Source organism: Lissotriton helveticus, chromosome 6 (assembly GCF_964261635.1).
Source record: "Lissotriton helveticus chromosome 6, aLisHel1.1, whole genome shotgun sequence".
NCBI lineage: Eukaryota > Metazoa > Chordata > Amphibia > Caudata > Salamandridae > Lissotriton > Lissotriton helveticus.
The window spans coordinates 1,715,876,501-1,715,899,805 of NC_136067.1; positions in this window are offsets into that span (position 1 = coordinate 1,715,876,501).

Genomic DNA, 23,305 nt, shown 5'->3' on the forward strand with positions numbered 1-23,305 from the left:
AGAGGTTCCAAGGCCAGCAGATACAGAGAAGGGGACAAGGGACAGCCCTGTCTTGTCCCTTGCTGTAGGGTGAAGGGTTCTGAGACCGCTCCATTGAATACAATTCGAGCTCTGGGATTTACGTATTAAGCAATTACTTTCCATATATATGATTCTCCCAGGTTGTATGCCCGCATGCACTGCTAACTCACCATGGAGACAACCCTGCGGGGGAATGTGGGCATCCTTGGACAAGTTCCTAGACCCATACGATCTGCCTTCAATAGTACTAACAGAATGAAACAATCGACTTGAAAGCACACCCCCACTTGATCAAGACACTATCGAGAAGGAAGTATACTTCTGGTATGCTAACTCTTTGTCTCTCTACCTTAATTCCTATCCTTTCCCCTTTCACTCTCTCCTTTCCTCTTACTGTGATTGAGGGTAGGGGGACAGCCAAGCACATATAATCTGAAACTGTACTATAACTAACACAGCCAGCTTGGGCTGCCACCCTGTAACGACAAAGCGTTGACGATTACATGTCATATGTTGTAAGAAAAAACAATAAAACTTATATTGAAATAAAACTTTTTTTTAAAACATAGAAAGCAGGCCTTTCAATGTTAATGCATTATTTTGACCTAAAATGGCATCGACAGGTAGGTAAACTTAAATCAGCACTTATCTAATACACAAATTAAATTCACTCTTGCAGACGAGTGCTTCAGGTACAAGTTGCAGCTTTCTAATAAGGTGTATTCAAGGTGATGGTTGTTGTGCTGAAGCTCAGCATCTAGATCTGCACACATTGTATCACTGAGAATTTTCCGCACAATTCTGAGAGCTTAATTCACTTGGGAACTCTGTTGCTGTGAATTGCTATGCCCCTAGGTCAGAATACTGAGTAGAAAGTGTGACACGCCTATGCCCTTAATGTTCTTTGTATATTTGTTGATGTTATGTTATAGTTAATGGGAGGTGGCAGGTTGCCTTTAGTTATTTGGATATTTAGGGTATATGGGAGGACAGATTGCTGATGCAACAGAACCTAACATCAGATCAGTGTTTAACTTGAGCTGAAGGTTTCCAGTGCTTAGTACCGGCACTTAATCATCAGTTGAGGACACGTTCATTTATGATAGGCAGCTCTTGCCACTATGCCACTCTTTCTCCCCACTTTCATGGTAAATAGTTGGTTCTATTTTATGCCACGCTGACAGGAGAAATGATCTAACGCAAGCTGCCTCCTGACAAGAGACCTGGCACTTATTTTTTTACAACCAGCAGATGCCCCCAAATGTAAAAAATAGGTGCTGATAAGGATGCCGTTGGGTGAGAGACTGGCTTAATCAGATGAAAAATGGGAGATGTTTGGAGAATATGTTGTAGCTAGCGACAGTTCACTCAGAGCTTTCTGTGAGAAAGTATTAGCTCAAAAGACTGTGTGGTTTAAATTAGAACTATAGTACAAGCCATTTAATTGATAAGTTGGAATGTCCTGTGCTGGAATTACTGCAAAAAGAGGAGTTGTAGTGGCTCTTTCCTTCAGGGAACGGCTGCACACCTAGCCTTTCTACAAGAATCACACTTAATAGAGGAGTAAAAATGAAAAAAGCAGAGGGGCAAATTGTATTATTCATTCTACTAAATGTTAACAGGTTCCTGGGTGGTACCAGGTACAACTTTGGGAGTGAACTACACTAAACAGGCTCAGGAAGGTATGTACTTCTTTTGTGAATGTCGTTAAGAGTGAAGGTTCTGTTATGAATACAAATGCCCTGAACACAGAGACATAAGTTTGTCTACTCAATGAAAAAAATGTGTTCACATTGTTTGTAGGCATACTACTGTTTACCAGAGACTTGAAATACATAGTTAAAGATAAAGTAGGCACCCAGCAGACATGTTCCCAAAATCAACAGGGAAAACAAAGTCACTGGGGAGAGGGATCCATAATATGGGATTCATTCATATCTTTTGTCTACATAATAACCGTATTATTCACATGTACACATTTTACACACTAGCATGGATCATTTACTGGGAGCAGATGGGAGAGGTGTGGCGCACCGGCCAGAACCGCGGACTCCAGAGCGCGGGGCTGGCCGTTCAATCTCCAGTGACAAAGTAACTCAGCATCTTACGGCTCTGGGCAATAGGTCACTTATTCTCCCCGACAGACCTGAAACCCTTAGGGGTGATAGGTACGCGCTTTACAAATAGGAATTATTATTATACCGTATAACATGCTTTGAATAGGTAAAGTGTGGGGGAAGATCAATTTCAGATAATTCCATAGTATTGGTGAAGTATGTAAAATGGGTTAGAAGACCAAAGCCCCCAACCTGTGGACTGATATCCTACTAGGCATGGTAGGATGACCACCTGTCCAATATTTACACAGACGGAATGACCGTTATTTGAGGCAAATGTCCGTTGTTAAAAATTCTTTTAACGGAAGGCATTTGTCTGCAATTTCTCTTCCGCCCTCCACAGCAGCATTCTCCTCAGCAGCAAAGGTTATGAGTTTATCAGGTCTAGTCCTGCCATTGCCCACGAGTGCGCTATCTGTCTCTGGCTTCCAGACTTGAAGTGGGTTTTAAAAAACATACAGGAATTGTGATCTTGAGTGTAATGGTTCTGGGTCAGTGAGAGCAGGACTGGAATCAGAGAGAGGGATAAGTAGAGACAAATATTCTGTAAATATATTTTGTTTTGTTTTGTTTGTGAATATAAAATATGCACTTTAAAATAAAACAAAAAATGCACGTTAGACTGAGCAGTGGAAAAGGCACTCTTTATTTTATGAAAGATGCATTGGTTAATGCAAACAGAACAGATGTCTGCGTGTGTAATTCAAGGATGTATGACATTACAACGCATGCTTTTACCACGCATGCCTTTACAACGCAGTATTTACAACGCATGCCTTTACATTGCATAGCGCTTTCGGGTGCTGGATAGTGAATAGTTTAATTTACTATTCCAACTCCAGTCCCCGTGGATAGTAGGGAAGGTGTTGGATAGTAAATTAAATCTATTCCCTATCCTAGAGCGCCCCCCAGCGCAATGCGTTGTAATGGTTTGCGTTGTAAATACCGCGTTGTAAAGGCACTACATTGTAAAAGTTGCGTTGTAAAGGTTGTTCACCGTAATTCAAGGGTTATGCTAGGCACAATGGTCGAGTGCTACGGGTTTACATCCTACATGAAGAAGCACTATAAAATCAATATTTTAAAATAATATTACACATAGTATAAGAGGTTGCTGCAGTTTGTGCCAAAGTTTTTAGAGTTTAAGATAAAAAAGTGCTGGCATTAAGCTGTGCTTTCTCAAGTTAAACTCGATGCAGCTCCTTCCCTACCTCGCCTAAAATTCATAAACAGGCTAACAGCACTATGTGGCATTGTTCTCTTGGACACTGAGAACTATGGGGCATATTAGCAAGAACCTTGTTAAAAATGATTGCTGTTTTAGTGGCAGGAAACTGCCACTAAAACGGCGATAATGGGCTTTGCTAATATGCATTATTGAATTCCAATAGAAGCCCAGGTTAGATGTCCTGCGCATCAAACCTGGGCTTCTATTGGAATTCTATAATGCTTATTACCAAGCCCATTATCGCCGCTTTAGCGGCAGTTTCCTGCCGCTAAAACGGCGATAGTTTTAACGAGGTTCTTGGTAATATGCCCCCCAGTTGCTAAAGTGCGGGATATGTTGTGAGTTAGAGAACAGTACTAGAAGGCAAACAGACAGCATTTGTAACTCTTAAAAGGAGGATTGAACTATGACAGGGCTCTGGAAAACGAACACATCTGTAATAAAGCACATGCATTTCTGAACAAAGAAAATTCAGTTATTCCAGCCATGTATGGTATCCCTAAAGCACAAGAGTGTGGTTGATTCCCCCACTGCGACCTATTGTGTCATCTATTAATGGCTTGACAGAACCACTGTCTAAATAAGTAGATACATACTTAGGTCCTTTGGTTGAAACATTTCCATCCTGCATTAAGGATTTGGGTGACCTGATTGGCAAGATAGAGAACATGCCATATGATAACAACAGGGAGTTCGACATTGATGCACTTTATAAAAATGTGCCCCAAAAAGAAGCAGTGGAAATGGTGGAGAGACTACTAGAAAGGACCCCAGGGATGAGACCTGATGATTTTATCCTGGAGGTGGTCATGGTCAATGTAATGGTGAGATCTGTTTTCAATAGATTTTTTAACGTAATGGTGAAATCTATCACCAAGTGAAAGGGACTAGCGTGGGGGCAACTTGTGCCCCCAGCATAGTGAATGTATAGTTATATGGGCATGCATGAAGAACAACACATTTCAATGGGCTTGCACACTTTTATGAAAATGTTCATAGATGATATTTTTTTCATCTGGACAGGAGAAAAATAATTATTGGGCAAAATCATCTTGTGGTTGAATGTCAGCAACATAAACCTTAACTTTTCTGAGACTTGTAGTAGACAACATGTTGAATGTTTAGATATAGGGATTGTGGGAGCACAAAACCATACAGAAGTAGCTCTCTTCATAAAACTAATGGCGAAAAGTACTCTATTGCAATTTGGAAATTTCCATCCCAACTTTTAAAAAGAATTATATCCACTTTGACGAATTTTTAAGGATACACAGGAACTATACCAAAATTGAAGATAATGTGAGAAATGGAGAAGAACTGAAACAGATATTTGTTCAATGAGGGTATCCTAATTGATTGGTCAGACAGGCCTTCAAGAGAGCTAAGTTCTACAATCGGGATGCATTTTATGGCCAACAGGTTGGTAAAGAATGAGGAGGAGTAATTGGTTTGCGTCATAAACTCCAAACTGAATTCTAAGGTAAAAAAGATCCTTGACAAGAACTGGAACATCTTGAATACAAATGAAGAAGATCAAATATTGTAGAAAGCCTTGCTTGCATACAGGAGAAGAATGCATCTGAGGGATAAGTGAGTAAATTCCCGTCTAAAACAGAGGGAAAGAACATGACAAAGCACTATTCTAGGTGTGGTCCCCATGAAAGACAACCATAGTTGTGACACATGCCATGCCTGCCCTACAGCTATAACAGCAAAGAATTGGAAACATAATGATTATTCTATCATGTTGAATGATATGACGAACTGTAGGAGTAGTAATGTTGTGTATCTTGTTCTATGCACATGCAAATTTGGATATGTTGGGGTGATGGGGAGAAAATTTAGGATACTGTATGGAAAACACAAGACTGCTATAAGAGCCAACAAGTTGCAAGCCCTATTGGTAAAGCACTGTGTTGAGAAGAATCAAACAACAATAGTGTGAGGTGGCTCATATTGAAAAAAATAAAAAACAAACCTGGGATCTCAGATATGAGGAAACATAAGGAGAGACAAACATTCTGGATTGTTTCCCTGAAAACTAAAAAGAAAGATTTGAATTGAGAAATCTTGTGGCTGGAACCCTAGGACCTCCTCTGTGATATCTACCCAATCGATTACCAGGAAGGTGATCACTCATAGTATCTCTTCAATAATCTGCATGGTTTAGACTTTAGTATTTGGCCTGCGTGATCAATTGTAAAAATAATATTAGCTATGAAAATAATCTTTTTGCTAGGTGTATTTTTTCGAAGAACACAATTTTTAGGAACCTAAGGATAATGTTTAGAAATTCCTTTATTGCTCTATGATATTACACCCATTGAATTCTTTCATGGATATGTATACCATCTTAAAGTTAAAAGGTTTTTAATATACGTTTTGTGGAGATTGTTTCACTGCTTGTACATTGTTGCGGGGGATTCCCATGGTTACACATTTTTCTTCCCCTTGTAACTCACTTAATGTGGACATAGCTGCCATGGCTTCAGATTGCTTATGTGTGACATTTTCATAATTTCAGCGTAATTATGAGTGACATTGAACAACTATGAGTGACACTTTCTCACAAGCAAAATCAAGCAATGATGATGAGGGAAACATGTAAATATCAGAAATTACATCTATTTAAGCAATGAGAAACTCTAAGAAGATGGTAAAACTGCTGCAAAGTGCCAAGAATGGAATGGCGTTGTGGGACCCGACTGTACCAAATAGGATGTGAGAGACCCTAGCTTGGTTAATCCCAGCTGCCTGCTAATATATTATGATAGATAGATACTTAGTCACAATAGCTGACTCGCAGAGCTGCCAAGTTTTCAGACTGAATATGTGTTTCAGTGTACTTATGAGTGATATCAAAACACCAAATATGTGATGTGACACTTAGAGTGGCACTTTCTCTCATGTATTTCCAAGCAATGAATTCCATGGAAATAGATAAATATCAGAAATGATACCCCTTTGAGCAATGAGAAGCTCTAAAAACATTTTGAAACTGCTGCAAAAGCCTTGAAATGTAAAGTAATTAATGTACTGCCCCTTTCAAGGATGTTAGCAATGTAAAACAAATGTGGCCCCATGATATTAAACAATAAGTCTCTGAAGGCAATACAAATACACAAGTCAGTACTAACCCACATATTCATGGTTCAGTTCTGTTTCTCTTTGGTGACACACACTCGGACAGTGATAGCAGTAACCTATAAGGCTACATAATGTTAGAGTGCCTTTCCCTTTGATTGCTATACTTGCATTTATCTTTCATTATATTATGCAATCAGCGTTATTTTACATGTAGTTAGCTGAATGAGTAACACCAACGTTTTCAGACATTTTTTCCTCTGTCCCCAGGCTCTGCTATTTGCTTCCATGTACTAAGGTGTGCTCACTCGGACAGGACTGTGGGACCCACACACCTGACTACACAGCTGTTGTTAGACCAGGTCAAGCAGCACTGAGGGGTCGGGGATGAACGAGGGTGGTGCCCCTTGTCTGCTCTGGCAGTGGCGGCACAAGAAAGATAAACTAAGCTGCTGCCCTGGGCCTCAGTGACTGCTTGAGGCTGCCAATAAGCCAATCAAACTGCACTGCTGTGTGTTGAACTCTTATATCACCCTCACCTAATGAGCTGCAAGTGCTGAGACACTTAGAGGCCGGCTCAGCTTGACTGAACTGAGCCCCAGCCTGAGCGGCACCATAAGTGGTAAACTTGCTAATCAATCACTCTCTAAAACAACAGAGACACAACTGGCTCATATGACACACAGTAAGCTCTCATCTAGATGCATTTTATTTATAAAAAAGAGCCTCACTCATGGCCAATAGTAGCCTTGAAGCCCTGTCTCTGCAGTGAGATACACACAGCAGTGGAGGAAACGGAGTGGCAAGCTGCTGTAAGCGCACCTTCTTCGGAAGCTCGCTGTAGTGTTAAGTGCATGCGATCATGAGAGAGCAGATTACCAGGCTACCTCAACTCCTCTTAACTCTAGTCCAGATAATTGCAGCACTCGGTTAAAACTGGAAGCACCCCTCTACAGAGACCGGCATTGGCATGAATCAGTGCATGTCGGCTCTGGGGGCCAACTCCATGCCTTACAATGCACCTATTAAAATTAAATGCAACTATGACAGTCGCTGCCACCCTGCTTCACCCCTCACAGTGCGCAGGTGGTCAAGACAGTAGAAATGTGTGATTAATGCATTTTTGTGCAATGACGTGGATCACCACATTAAAATGCGTTAGTCTAACACCTGATGCATGGTACTTGGCAGGGATGTGTGGAGGCTTTGCGGTCTAGCGGTCTAGAAGTCGGGATGCACATGCATGACATATGTACATCGACGTTTCAAATAAGCAAAGTGGCGCATGGAGAAAAAGAGTCAAGATAAATGTGACTGAGGTGTGCAAGTTCTCAGCTGGGGCGTGAATGTATGTATGTAAATGTATTTGAGCTTGTAAAGCGCACTGCTACCCGTCCTTAGGTTTCCTGGCACTGTATAACTCTGGGGAACCCGTCCTGGCTTTCCCTGTGTGATGGTCCCTGCTGGGAGTCCCCAAGGTGGAGCCAGGCATCCCCGGAATTGATGGGGCCGTTGTGGAGATTAGGCAAGCTAATGCCCAGAGTTGTCGAGTGGAACCCCTGATTAGAGTAAGCACCGAAGCGAGAATTATCGAGTCCGCTGACCCAAGTCCACAACCCTGCCGCGTCGGGAATTGAACCCTGGTCCCGGGCCGACTTCTGCTCCCGGGTCTGCCGCCTCTAACCGTTGAGCCACACTACTGTAAAGAGAGTAAAGTCAGCATTTACAAAATTGGAGGTGATGGTACTTTTCTGGCTTTTAGCCAGATTCATCCCTGAGAGTGAAGCCTTTGCTGCATGACTCAGAGCCTATTTTTACAATCGAGACATATGGAAGAGGGGCATAAGAGATGTAAACCCTATTCATATTAGTTGTCAATCTTATGATTAGGTCAGGAAAATTTCCCAGTATCTGGAAGATAGCTTACATTATTTCTTTAATTAAAAAAGCTAACCTAGATCCTTCAGATCCTGGGAACTACTGTCCAATTTCCAAATTAGCCCTCCCACCTAAAATAATCGAAAAATATATGAATTCACAGCTAACAGCTTTCATTGAGGACCAGAACCACCTAGATTCTTGCCAATTCGCATTTAGGAAACATCACAGTACAGAATTGGCATTGATAAGTGTCTTGGAACAAATCAGATCGAATCTGGATGCAGGTGGTAGTGCAGCATTGTTCCTATTTGACCTTGCAGTGGCATTTGAGACTGTAAACCACCAAATCCTGCTGAACAGGCTGGAGGATGTCGGGATAAAAGACAAAGCCTCACTTTGGTAAAATAATTTTTGTCAGACAGAATTTAGTTTGCTGCAGCTGACAATTTGAAATCTTCATCCTTCTATCTCCCTTGAGGCGTCCCACAGGGTTCATCTCTTAGCCCAACCTTTTTTAACATGTATGTAGCCCCTTTTGCCAAACTTGTTAGATCTTTTGGGTTCTCTGCAGTCACCTGTTAAGATGGTACACAATTAGTGATCTCAGTATCATCTAATATTTCCGAGACAGCATAGAGTTTTTACAACTGTATGCAGGAGATCGGAAAATGGATGGCCCAAAACTGCTTAAAGTTGAATTCAGGTAAGACTGAGGTACTGTTCTTTGGGTAGGACCTTTCCTTTCGTCACAAGACTCTTGACCACCTGAACTTGGCCAACCTCAATCGGCAGTTACAAAGGTAAAAAAATCTTGGAGTTATCGTTGGTAATCAACTGTCCTTCGAAGGGCACATAAATGCAATCACAGCTGCCTCCTTTTTTATTATGAAACTTTTAAGAAAGATCTTTCCCTTCATTCCGAAAGACCTGCAGAAAACTGTAATTTCCACTCTGATACTGTCAAAAATTGAGCATGCAAATTCTCTTTTCATAAATATAAGAAAAAAGAGTCTCATTAAGCTTCAGGTCCTACAAAACACAGCCACTCACCTTTTACTTGGTATATCCACATGAGAATCAGTATCAGCTGCCCTTCACTTCTCCACTGGTTACCTATTGAGAAGCGTATGCAGTTTAAGGCCATGCGCATTGCTTTCAGGGCTCTTCATGGGGAAGACCCACAGGTTTTTGAGCTTTGGTTTCATTGGTATTTACTGCCAAGATCCCTTCACTCAGAATCAGCATGCATTATAATTGTTCCTAGAGTAAAAAGAGCAAAATGGGGCAGGAGAAGTTTTATAGGCAGCACGTCCTGTCTCTGGAACAGCCTTACCTTATTCCTGAAAAATGGAACGGCGCTCCTGTTTCAGGAAAAAATAAAAAACCTGGCTTCTCAACCTGTAGGAGTTTCTAAACTTCCGCCACCCTCCTAACCTGCATTGCCCTGTTAGCAAGCTTGTGCATCCAGAAACCCCAGTAGTAGTGTGCGTTTATTATACATTTTTATTTCATTTTATTTCATTGTGCACATGTTTGAGAGGGACAAGGGGGACGTATGAATGATTTGGGCGGTATCCAGGGTCCAGGTGTTAGAGTATTGGAGTTATAGTGAATATATATGTGCAGTCTGTGTATTACGCATTTGTGGACCCCTCGTTTAAAACTCCAGTACTGAGTACTGATTTATGCCCATGCTCAAGAGAGGGACCATTATTACCGCTGCTCAGGATATTGCAATAGTAAGAATTATATGTGCACATTTTGGACTCTGCAATGGTGGACTGCATACTAAAAGCTTTGCTTTTGATTCTTTGAGAGAAGTAGGATGCCTGCCAATTGGATTGAGCTCATCCTGCCGGTGACATAATACAGAATGATTTAAAAGTGAAGGGGTATTCGTTTTGCTTGCAGGCATCGAAAGAGGAGACCATAGTGAAGATTATCCTCAGGAAAACTGAACGGCTTTGTTGATGTACAATAAGGTTTGTTACCTTAAGGTTTTCTTTTTATGAAGAGATTCTTTTAATGGTAGCACTTATGTTCTAGAGATGGTAATTAATGTAGAGGGTCTTGGGTCCTTTTTGTTTGTTTTCCTTTGGATGTTTACAGTGATTGAGATTTCTCTCACCTGTTATCCTCTGCGTAGACATGAAGAAGCAAGCTCTATTTCAGACAATGCATTTGTGAAAATAAGCCTACCATTTTTTAAAATGTCCTTTTGGTATTTTGAGATCTCTGGTCTTTTCTATTGTCCTTTTCTTCTCCCCTTGTGCCCCAGCATTATTGGTCATTTCCAACTGGCCTTGGCTTACCATTCTTTGGTAGCCTTATGTAAAGTTTCCTTTAGTTATGCACTTTTATATTACAACGAGCATGGACTCATATTTTTCTTATAATGGCGAGAATTGGGTGCAAGATGTTGGGGCCTTAGCAGGAAAACCTGTATGGGCAGTAACATAATTGCCTCCAATTGTCTGTACCAGGTTGACATGGACAGACGTAAGTATGAGATGAATGTCCTTGCTTCATATATGTATCACTTATAAGGGTGATCAGTGAGTTCTAAGGCGTCATACATATTTTTGTTATTTGATTTATTTTTGGAAGCATCTCCGGTTTAAAAAATACATTGTGCACATGTCCAGATCTGGTACATTATAAAGTTTGAAATGCATTATATACAATTTATCTTTTTTCTTTTTTTTAGATTTTCCCGTTTGTCCTCCTGTTTTGTGCATATCGTTAAATCCACTACCACTAAATAGTTAAATCTTAGTGCACTACGATTGATACCAGATGCCAGAAAGCGGTCTCCACCTTGAGACATAGACTGAAAGAGCACGCACTCGTGCTCTACCGGGATTGAGCCGGTCCTTTCCTTACACTTTCCGTCAATACACGATTTAGGTTGACGATTTGCCTTATTCGGGAACTATTAGGATTCATGTGGTTCTGGCGTCATTACATTTACCGATCTACTGACTGGCCTGTACTCTTCTGTTCCGAACACTGATTGTCAAGGATTTAGTTACCCTGCCGGGTTGTAAGTATCACCGGATGTGGGCTCTCCAATTTTGGATTCAGCCACGGAGCCCTGAAGAGTTGTAGAACACTTTTGTCTACAACGAAACACGTGTCAGCTGGCTGTTTGTATTTATGCCTGATGATCGATTAAAAAGAAAAGATAAAAAGCAAACACTCCACCGTTGGATTGGTCCCATTACTTCGACATACTCATCTATATAATTTGCTATTGTATATGAGTGCGCAGGACTGTTGTTAATTTGCTTTCCCTACTGTTGCACTCTCTGGAATAGGAATAGTAATTTTTAACCCCCCCCGATATCCAATGCTTTCCCTACTGTTGCACTCTCTGGAGTGGGCATAGTAATTTTTACCCCTACGGTATCCAACGCTTTCCCAACTGTTGCACTCACTGGTGTGGGAATAGTAATTTTTACCCCTACGCTATCCAACGCTTTCCCTACTGTTGCACTCTCTGGAGTGGGAATAGTAATTTTTACCCCCCCCCCCGCTATCCAACGCTTTCCCTACTTTTTTTACATGACATACATTATTTTTACATTTTTTACATTATTTTAAGTATGTTTTATTTGTTTTTAATATTTAATTAATTTTATATTATTTTTAATATTATTATTATATATATATATATTATATTTAATATTATTATATATTATTATTTTTATTTTTTGGGCATTCTATATTATGTCCCTCGATATTAAGTCACTGAACCCTTTATGCATTGTCATTGATTATGATTTTGTCATTTTCTCTTCTGATATTTGCTTTGTGACGATCTATGATTGGTGCTGTGTATTTGGTACTTAATAAGCATTATTTTAAATTATTTAGATAAACATTATACATTGACAATTGAGTCTGGCTTTATCAGAGTATTTTATTCATGAGTACTGATTTGTCTATCTTAATCAACAAAATAAAGATTACATCGCCAGTTTATGGTATACTGAATACAAACATGTTAATGGAGATTGGTAAGTTGGTATAGTTTTAAACTTACACTCACCCAGCGTGAAGGGGTTTGTTCGGTAATGGAAATTGGGCCTTGTCTTTGGAAAATTATCAGCCCCTGACCGCTGGATCAAAATGAATGCTTACTGAGTTTCATGATGAGACCACAAATTGGGACCAAGTTACGCAATACCTACCGAACACACTTTATCAGATCCCAACACAGTTATGGTGTGAATGTGAGAAAATGCAGTTAGTCCTAAAAACAGCCGTTTGGACTGGTTCTGGTTGCATTTGAAGAGATAAGGGCAAGACAATTTAGTACCAGTATTATCCACACATGTTTCAATCTCTTGTGACTGACTTTTAAGTGAGGAACCATCACCTACCTAAATGTTTTTAACATCCTTTTTGACTTCCACAATATCAGAAACGTTGGGGCAAATTATCAAGCATGGCGTTAGCATTATCACTGCTTTAGCGGCAGAAAACTGCCACTAAAGCGGCGATAATTGACTTGATAATATGCCGTACAGAATTTCAATAGAAGCCCATGTTCAGACCAGAACATGGGCTTCTATGGGAATTCAGCAGTATTGTGTTTTTGGGGCACTTGGACCCAGCAAACTGCGACAGCAACAGCCCACCAGTTCCCGCCCACAGCCTCCAGCTTCCTCATCACTCCTTGCGGCCCCCGCTTCGCGGGAGCCGCTCGAAGGAGCAGTCTTGTGTTTTTGGGGCACTTGGACCCAGCGAACTGCGACAGCAACAGCCCACCAGTTCCCGCCTCCAGCTTCCTCATCACTCCTCGCGGCCCCCGCTTCGCGGGAGCTGCTCGATGGAGCAGTCTTGTGTTTTTGGGGCACTTGGACCCAGCGATTTGCGACAGCAACAGCCCACCAGTTCCCGCCCACAGCCTCCAGCTTCCTCATCTCTCCTCACGGCCCCCGCTTCGCGGGAGCCGCTCGAAGGAGCAGTCTTGTGTTTTTGGGGCACTTGGACCCAGCGAACTGCGACAGCAACAGCCCACCAGTTCCCGCCCACAGTCTCCAGCTTCCTCATTACTCCTCGCGCCCCCCACTTCGCGGGAGCCGCTCGAAGGAGCAGTCTTGTGTTTATGGGGCACTTGGACCCAGCGAACTGTGACAGCAACATCCCACCAGTTCCCGCCCACAGCCTCCAGCTTCCTCATAACTCCTCGTGGACCCCGCTTGGCAGAAGCCGCTTGAAGGAGCAGTCTTGTGTTTTTGAAGCACTTGGACCCAGCGAACTGCAACAGCAACAGCCCACCAGTTCCCACCCACAGCCTTCAGCTTCCTCATCACTCCTCACGGGAGCCGCTCGAAGGAGCAGTCTTGTGTTTTTGGGGCACTTGGACCCAGCGAACTGCGACAGCAACAGCCCACCAGTTCCCGCCTCCAGCTTCCTCATCACTCCTCGCGGCCCCCGCTTCGCGGGAGCCGCTCGATGGAGCAGTCTTGTGTTTTTGGGGCACTTGGACCCAGCGATTTGCGACAGCAACAGCCAACCAGTTCCCGCCCACAGCCTCCAGCTTCCTCATCACTCCTCACGGGAGCCGCTCGAAGGAGCAGTCTTGTGTTTTTGAGGCACTTGGACCCAGCAAACTGAGAGAGCAACATCCCACCAGTTCCTGCCCACAGCCTCCAGGTTAGTGTGCGTATATGTTCCATCTGAAGTAATCCCCATGCCACTGGTCAGTCTACAGTGGAGTTGGCTTTACCAGTTTTAACATCATGTCTTCCACCAGGGGAGGGAACGCCAGAAAATCTATAGCCGGAGGGTCGGTAATAGGCACTTTGGACCAATTCCTTATAAGAGCAACTTCTGTCTTAGCCCATGAAATTGAGCTGACAGAAAAGAGATTATCGTTGGACTCTGCATTCGATAAAAGATCCTCCATGGGAAGTTTGGCTAAAGCTCGGTCGCCTATTCCCCAACAAGCTACCAACATAATTTTACAAGGCAGCTCAGAGGAGGGCAAGGATACCCAGTTTTTGCAACCCGCTGGATGCTTGGTATGCCCCACGGACAGTGACGTGGCCTCTCAGGGCACCAAGGACTCCATCAACTCCAACACGCATCCCAGATCATCGTTATCTAGCGTCAAGACCCGCTCTGCCTATAGCTCTAAACTAGGGGGGTCTAAAGCTACGGCAGGCTCTACGTCAATGTTAATGTCGAACAGAAAGCGTAGTGGGGCACAAGCATAAGAAAGAAAAGCAAAGCAAATGAAAGTAAACACAGCCACCGAAAGTGAGACCCCAACTATTTCCCATTGTTCTGTAGCAGGTCAACCTGTTAACGACGCGACTACATTGTCTTCAAGTCCTAGGGATGCTCTACTAGCTGAGATGGGATCAGCCTTTTGGACTAAGCTGGAACTCATTTTTAAAAATACCTGCCTTCCAATTTATGATAGACTGGACTCTATTGAGAATAGGCTTGTGTGTCTGGAATTATCGTTTGCATCGGCCCAGGCACGGGGTGGAAATCGGACTAAGAGGGTAACTGGTGCACAATCGAGCATGACTGGGCCCATCAATGTGGTCGCTGACCCTATCGTTATACAGAATGCGATTAACTCAGCCAATGTTCCTGCTCCTGTGGGGCCCCTACATTCACCCCCCACACCCAATTCTGATAACTTAGTAGCGCCCACCCAAATCTCGCAGAGAGATAGGTCACGGTTAGTGGAAGACAGTAGACCTGTAATTAGACAATCACTAATGAATAATTTTTCTCGGGTCTCACCTGCAAAAAGTTTCCTATGTCTAGGTCTCCCCCCTGAATCTACCCCATATGTTGTGGTCCTTGCGGGGGAACCGTCTTTGGGCCAGGTTAAAAGGGAGACGTACATGGATCTAAAAAATAAATGCATCCACTGGCCTAATTCCAACCGGCCACTCCCCACCCAGGTATCCGCAGAAATTTTGTTTGCTAGACGGGTAGATTGGGTGGGGTCAAGGAAAAAGTCCATAGAGGGAGACTGCATAATCATTAATTTTAAGGACAGCAGGGCTGTTGAACACATTTGTAGGTGGGCCCAGGAAGGCCCAGTGACCTCAATCCAGTCTCTACCCCTGACCTATTTTTATCCACCAGCATACTCTGCCCCCTTAAACAAGTTCACAGACAGGGGGCTACAGGATTGGAGCAACACTGGGGGTTTAGGGTTGTTTAATAGATATGACATGTTGTCTGGGCTGGAAGACTGTTACTGACTACCTTACAAAAAAGCAGTGGTCTCCAAGGAGGATAAACCAGATAAGAGCCCATCTCTTCTTTCTCGATAAAGCGTGTCTCCAGGGTGGAGCTAAGGGTACTAAGCCCAATGAAATCCATCTAAATGCCAAGAGATTAGCTACGAATCAGATGGGGTACGAGGTAATACCAAACCACAGCTTGTTATCTCCATTGGTAAACAGCCTGAGGTCACAGCTGCTAAATTCCACGCTCGCATATCTGAGATCATGGTCTGGATGAACCACAATTTTCTGAAGATCAACACAGACGAAACGGAGATGATAGAATTTGGAGGGGGACCCCCCATATGGAACAACTCATGGTGGCCAGTTGAGGCTGGGAAATGCCCGGTCCCGGTCCCTAAGGTTAGGAACTTGGGGGTCATTTTTGATGATAAGCTAAACTTCTCAGCTCAGGTTAATAGCCTGACATCGTCCTGTTTCTTTCTCCTAAAAGCTTTAAGAAAGATTTTCCCATTCATCTCGCAGGATCTACAGAAAACGGTGATGGTGAGCCTTTTTCTCTCCAAATTAGACTACTGCATCGCCTTGTTCATGGGCATAGACAGAATGCAGATGGGAAAGCTTCAGTCCCTTCAGAATGCGGCATCCAGGTTGCTTCTGGAAATTCCTAGGGGCTGCCCCACCTCATCAGGCATTAAATCATTGCACTGGCTACCAGTACAGCAGCGGGTTGACTTCAAGGCCTTGTGCCTGGTTCATAAGGCACTTTATGGAGGGGATGCCGATGACGTTTCCAAGCTATTCACGCCTTATGCTCCCCCTCGCCTTTTGAGATCCACCAATTTAGGACTTCTTAAAACCTTCAGAGTCAAACGAGCCAGATGGGGAGGTAGGACACTATCCAACAGATCAGCACATCTGTGGAACAGACTACCTCTGGATATTAGATTTCAACCAAACACGAGGCTGTTTAGGAAGAGTCTGAAGACGCTGCTTTTTGTAACTTAGGCTGGCTCAGGTTGTAGCTTTCAGGATTTGGATTCACACACATTAGCGCCAAGACGCCACTGCAATCAAGCGCTTTACAAACATTAAAATAGAAAAAAGAAACCATTGAGTTAGATAAACCTATCGTTATCTTAGCCGAGTATAGAGCATGGGTGCCCTCCTCCTATTAGTTCGCTGGATAATGTTGGTAGCTCTCTTAGTCAAATTGTCCAACTTCACTGGTATCTTGGAATCTAGCGGGTCTGGGTTCGAAACTAGCCTCGCCAGACTGGGCTAATTTTATTGAAAAATTTTATATTGCCTCTTCCAAGAGACTTGGTCGGTGGATTCTGTTTTTAGGCTGGGTTATCCTAACTTTTATGTTCCCGCAGTTAAGAAAGAAAAGGGTCACCCAATATGAGGTTTAGTGATTTGGGCTAGGCAGGTTTTAAGCTGTAATATTCAACAGCTTCCTCTTTTAAACAATGATATCCTAGCAGTAAGAGTTACCTTCCCCTCCGGGGAAAGTATTGCCATCTTTATTATTTATGCAAGAGATCATCCGGGAGGGAAAAGGTCTGGGTAATATCTGCCTTAGGTGATTTGATTGAGGCTTTGCCTAGAAATACACCGCCACTTGTAGCGGGGGATTTCAATACCATCTTCGAGCCATTAGGGCATGATGATCAGAGTTTAACGGAGGAGAAAGACACAAGATGGGATATTCTCCAACTTGAATTGTCTCCCATAAGAAAATGGACTGAGGCAGCAATCCAATTGAAAGGGCTATGCATGGCGAACCAGCTGAGGGCTGCCAACGGCTGTACGCCGTCTGATAGACAGGGTAAAAGAACGTATGATAATGGCCTTAGGTCTAGCTGTATAGATTATCTGCTTGTTCATCTAAAATTATGGCATTGCCTTGTAGATATGGTGGTAATGGGACGCATTGAGAGTGACCATAACCCTCTTGCTTCATTAATTAAGTTGGATATAGTTGGTGCTGTAGCAGCAACCCAGGGTAGATCAGTGCCAGATCTTGCCTTAACCAATGACATGCGCCACCTTAAGTGGAGCAAAGTCATGGATCAGCCAGATACCCCAATTACCATAAAAGCAAGTAAGGTATTAGTACAACTGAGGACTAGTGTCCATCTCCTTATGATCAATGCCCATACTAAACTTTTTGCTCATCTAAAAACCCACTTCTGTAAGTTAGGCCCAGGGAGAAGCAAATCAAGTAAGCTACCCAAAGGGTGGTACAATGTGGCTTGTAGACAAGCACGGACCAAGTTGGGTTTAGCCCTAAAAATGAAGGACCCAAGTAAGGTAAAAGAGGCACGGGTCTGTTATAGGAAAGTACAGGCAGAGGCGAAAAAGATCTGGGATGAGAGTAAGTGGCAGGAACTGAAAGAAGCTTGTGTGGCCAAGAACCCATAATTATTCTGGGATACATATAAATGGGATAGGGGCGGGTGCCCACAGAATAATGTTGCCCAGCATCAGTGGGTTGATTATTTCAAGCCACAGTATGCCTTTCTGATAGTTCCGAGCACAATGAAATATTTTCCTGCACATTTTATGAAGGAGTGGCCTTTACCTTAGAAAATGTCGACAGGGCTTTAGAGACAGTAATTGAGGGAAGAGCACCAGGTATTGATTGCATCCCAGTCGATTATATATCGCCTACTTGGCAAATGCAATAGCCCAAGGGGCCGCCATCCCTCATTCTTGGAAGGGGGCGGATATCATTCCGGTGTATAAAAAAGGGGACAAGTCTGTCGCAGGCAATTATAGGCCTATTAGCCTAATCGACTCAATCCAGAAGATTATGGGTAGACTGGTTTTCGGTAAGATGCAGATCTGGATGGACGAAAATAATATCCTGACTCCTCTGCAGGCTGGTTTCCGCCCACAAACAAGCACACTAGACCAAGTTTTTTGTTTCATTACCCTCTATTGGCGGACAGTGGTGTTGGGAAAAGGGGCTCTGTACGCTGTGTTCGTTGATCTGAGGGCAGCTTTTGATCTTGTCCCGCGTAGTAAGTTATGGCAAGCCTTGGAGGAGTTGGGGATGGCCCCGGAGCTGCTGACATTGGTGGTCCGCTTACATGAGGATAACTTCACCCGGGTTCGGTGGGGGATGCAGGGTGAGGTGACGGAAACCTTTCCCGTTGAGCGGGGAGTGCGCCAGGGATGCGTTATGGCGCCTACCCTGCTCTCGCTCTTCATCAACGAGGTGGCGGACTTCCTTTCCTTGACCCCCACGGATACTCTGGTGCTGGCAGGTACTCGTATCCCAATCCTCATGTTTGCGGACGATACCTTGCTTATTTCTAAGACACCGAGCGGCCTCCAGCGGGCCCTCCAGCGGTTCGGAGACTTTTGCCTCCTGCGCGGTCTGGAAATAAATACTGCCAAGACCAAATTCATGTCCTTCAACAAGCACAATTCTTTCAGAGGAAGTGTGTTTATGAATAACCTCCCACTAGAGCAGGTTAGCGCCTTTACTTATCTGGGTGTAACCCTGCAGAGGGATATGCGGTGGAAAAGCCAACTCGACCTAGCCGTGTTAAAGCATCAACAGCAATCAGGGTTTCTCCTACACAAATTTAAAACCTCATTTACCAAACCAATTAGCCCAGTACTTGACATCTATGGGATGAAGGTTTTGAGTTCGGCCCTATACGGAGCTGAACTGTGGGGGTTCGGGAACCTAAAATGTCTGTCCTTGGTGGAGAATGAGTTTTTTCGCAAAGTTACTAGCGTCCAACAAAGCACCCCACTGACACCGCTACTATGGGATTTAGGCAGGAAATCAGTTGACAAGCTGGCAACACTTCGCTCATTACTTTACTGGCGTAGAATATGGAGTACTGAGGAACTCTCCCACTACGCCCAAGGCCTTTTGGACATCATTAAAAATGATCCTTTCCATAAAATTAAATGGCTGAAGGAGATTAGATTTCTGCTTGTGAGGTTGGGTATGCCTGAGCTATGGGATGACCCTCTGAATGCAGTCTTTCCTTTAAAAAAATCTTGAAGGAAAGATGCTGGGATATGTCCTCTCATCAACATTTTTGAAAGGTCTTTCATCCCACCTCACAGGATGATTCCTTGAACCTAAGCCCTGGCTAATGTTAGAAAAGTATTGGGATTTTATTGAAAAGCCCTACGACCGTAAACTGTACTTACAACTTAGGGTGGGTACTCTCCCAACAAGGTTATTCACAGGCAAATGGGAGGGGTCATCTAATGACAGATGCCTTAGGTGCTTGGACCAGCAAGAAACTGTAAGCCACATCCTGTTCTTCTGTCCTTTATATATTGCACCTCGCCACAAATGGATAATACCAATTTGTCGACAAATGGGCACTCGAAGATATGTTGAGGCTCTGAGAATACTAAGTACAGACCCCAATCCACCCATAGCCATTGCAGTGGCGACGTTTTTGAACTGGGCTTGGGCAATACGATCAAACACAATGCTCCCAGTTAGCTAGCAGACAGCCCACTTTGTTATCTTTCTAGGTTCAAGTTAAATATCAGCAATAATAACCTCTTGTATAAGCAAGAGGGGAATGTCTACTCTGATTGCGTGTTTGTCACTGTGTTTTACAGAATCACTTTTCATCCAATATAATGAACTAGTAACATGTTAATAATGGTATCATACAACAATCATTTTATGCTTATATATTTTTTAACCTGTGTATTCGATTGTCGTCATATAGAATTTAATTGTATCTTATCTATTTATATCGAATGTATATAACGGTTGCTTTTAGATTTCTTAGTTTATTGATGATTGATTTTATCTTGTGCTTTAATGGCTTAACTGTCGAATAAAGTTTATGAATGAGACTGTGATGGTTTTAAAGGACTTCTAGTAAAGTTGAGTATCTGCTTCTCATAGATGAACCTAATGTAATATTTTCTGGCAGCTTAACAATGCGTCCAATTTGATTGGGCGATGCAGTCTTAGCTTAGACAGACTTCATAAATTCCTACCTGGTGATTTAACTGTGCCCCCAGTGAACTGAGCCTGTGTCACTACTGTGGGCCTCCTTATAATATGCACCCTGGCAGACCACTCTGGTGCACAGCAATGGTTGTTCATGTGTAGGCTACAGTCACCCCATGGCGAGAAATACATATATGTGTGACTGTGTATATTGTCACACTTTGCACATAAACATTAATTACCTGCAACATAGGCTCCCTTTGAACTATGGTGCAAGGGTGTATGACTTGGCGCTAGGCAGCTAATTTTAGTCCAATGCTTGGGAAAACACAGGGGTTTACCGTATTGTTGTAAATACAGCACATCCCTGCATTTTGGAAATGTCAGAGCGCGGAAATGGCAAATTTGGCACAACTCCGTGCTCCTACATTTCCTCATAAATATGTACCAGAGAACCTAAAAAATGTCTGCTGCTTTGATTTGTTCTGAAAGTGAAAGACACTTCACAGTAGAACCCCTTTACCACTAGCCGTGTGATCTTTTCATAACCTGAAACACAGTACTTAAACAAAGAAAGCCTAGTTGAACTATCTAATCCCTCACAAAGAAATAAAACAATAACATTATATACAAACATAAAGGATTGTACCTGTGAAGCTTATTAGGTGGATCTTGGGATTGGACTGAAATGGTTAGGTTGGACTAATTATTCATCTAGTAACCTGCCATGTCATTCACAAATCCTCTCTCCCATAATAAAAGAGCACCATCGGGATGACAGGAGAGCACCGTGAAATGTAATCTCCTGAACCGTAGCAACAATTCATCAAAGGCAGATTGCATCTCTTCTGGTTTCTCGAGCGGTGGATAAAAGGAAAGGCCGTTTAAAAGCCGGCTGTTTTTCCCGAGTGATATTACAGCAGTGGACACCCAAGCCTCGGCTTACTTTTTGTTTCCCTTCAGCAACGTACCTAGTGAAAGGTAAGAATAATATAGTCTTTGATACATACCCACAAGTCTACTATGGTAAATATACATCAAATTAGAAATCCCCTTATTTCACGGAAATAGCCTTTAATTTTACAATATCGTGTGCCCCGAATTCAGCTTAATAAAGCGTGATAAGATTTGGATCGCATTCAATCCAGTCTTGCCACTGCAAAGACAACATACATTTTAAAAATAACCTTGTGAAAGTTTTTGCAACTAAACTTTTCCTTTAAAGTTTCAAAGAGATGTCTTCAATTCTCTGTCTCTCTCATCAATCATTATCCCTTTGAACATGAAGCTCCCAAACGGCAGCTCTTCTTTGAGACTGGAGATATATATAAAACACCATGAATGCAGTTCCTGTAAAAGAAGAAATGAAGTTTAAAGTAGAAGAGTCCTATTGGAAATAGAACTGGTCACCAAAAACAATGTCACCCAATGGAAACCTTCCCAGTTATTAATAGGTAGTGAATTCTCTCACAGCAGTAAGGTGGAGGGGGGGAGGGGAGGGGGGGGGGGCTTATCATTTCATTAGATGCATGGATGTTGGTTCACCAAAATGTAATTGTGTGCCATTTGACCCCCCCTCTGCCCACGTCTTTAACGGAAGAGATATTGTTTGAGTCTTGATTCCATTGACATCAAAGGAAGATTACTATGGAATCTGTACCTTGTTGATATCGCAGGACGTAGTGTCAATGGAGTGAATACATTATAAAATGTGTACAATTTCCAGAGTATTACTCAAATATCTAACTGATCATCTATTTGCCAAACATATACTAATTAGTGTGCTCTCACGATATTTCACATGTTAAACAATGTACTCCCAAGGATGCATCAGGTGCACCATTCCTCACAGGCCAGTGGCACAATCATCAGATGCCTAAGTAAATCAAGTCAATCTTCAATTTCAGCCTCAAAAGCACAGAAACCACCGTACATGCCACCATGAAAGTATCATAGGATCCGAAACCAAAAACATATTGCCGCGTATGTGTTGTGGTACAACCCTCATATGCCCAGACATGAACATATTAGCAACATATTAATAGATTAGTTAAAAATAAAAATAGTAAAATGTATTCAGATTGACTTAAAAGCACCATGATGTGCCACTTAATATCAACCAATGTAGGCACAAAATATGAATTTGAAATGAGCTGTATATTCAAAGAATCTGCCCAAGATACCACTTATAGTAATCAGTGAATTTGGCTATTTCAAAAAAAAAAACAGCCTGCTAAAATATATTTAAAATGCACAGATTTGATTGTCACATAGTGTGTTTCGATATTCCATAAATGTTCAGATTTAGCTCAAAGGAACAGAATGTGATGCAGTTGATACATTGACATGGCTGTAGAGTGTGGGTTAATACTGGGAATCTAGATAAGTGAAATCTCAGTATAAAAAGCATATCCCTTTTTCACATTAGGCTAGGCAGTGCTCATGTTCTTGAAGCTGTTATGTTATGTTATGTTAATAACTTTTATTAGGCGCACAGCTGCCCCAGCGAAGGGGCGTCCTGGCGCCTGATCAAGTGCCACAACACAACAGATCGATGCTGGAAAAACAGGGGATCAATCAGTAGTAACGAACAGATGAGTTTTTATGACGCGTCTGAAAAGAGTCAGGCTGTTCAGGGCACGAATATGGACAGGAAGAGAATTCCACAATCCTGCCGCCAGAACTCGAAAAGAGCGACCACCCATCCTACTCAGTCTGAACCTGGTCTTAGTCGCCAGATATAAAGATTCCGACCTGAGAGCCCGCGTGGGAACATAGGGGGAAACAAGACCCACAAGGG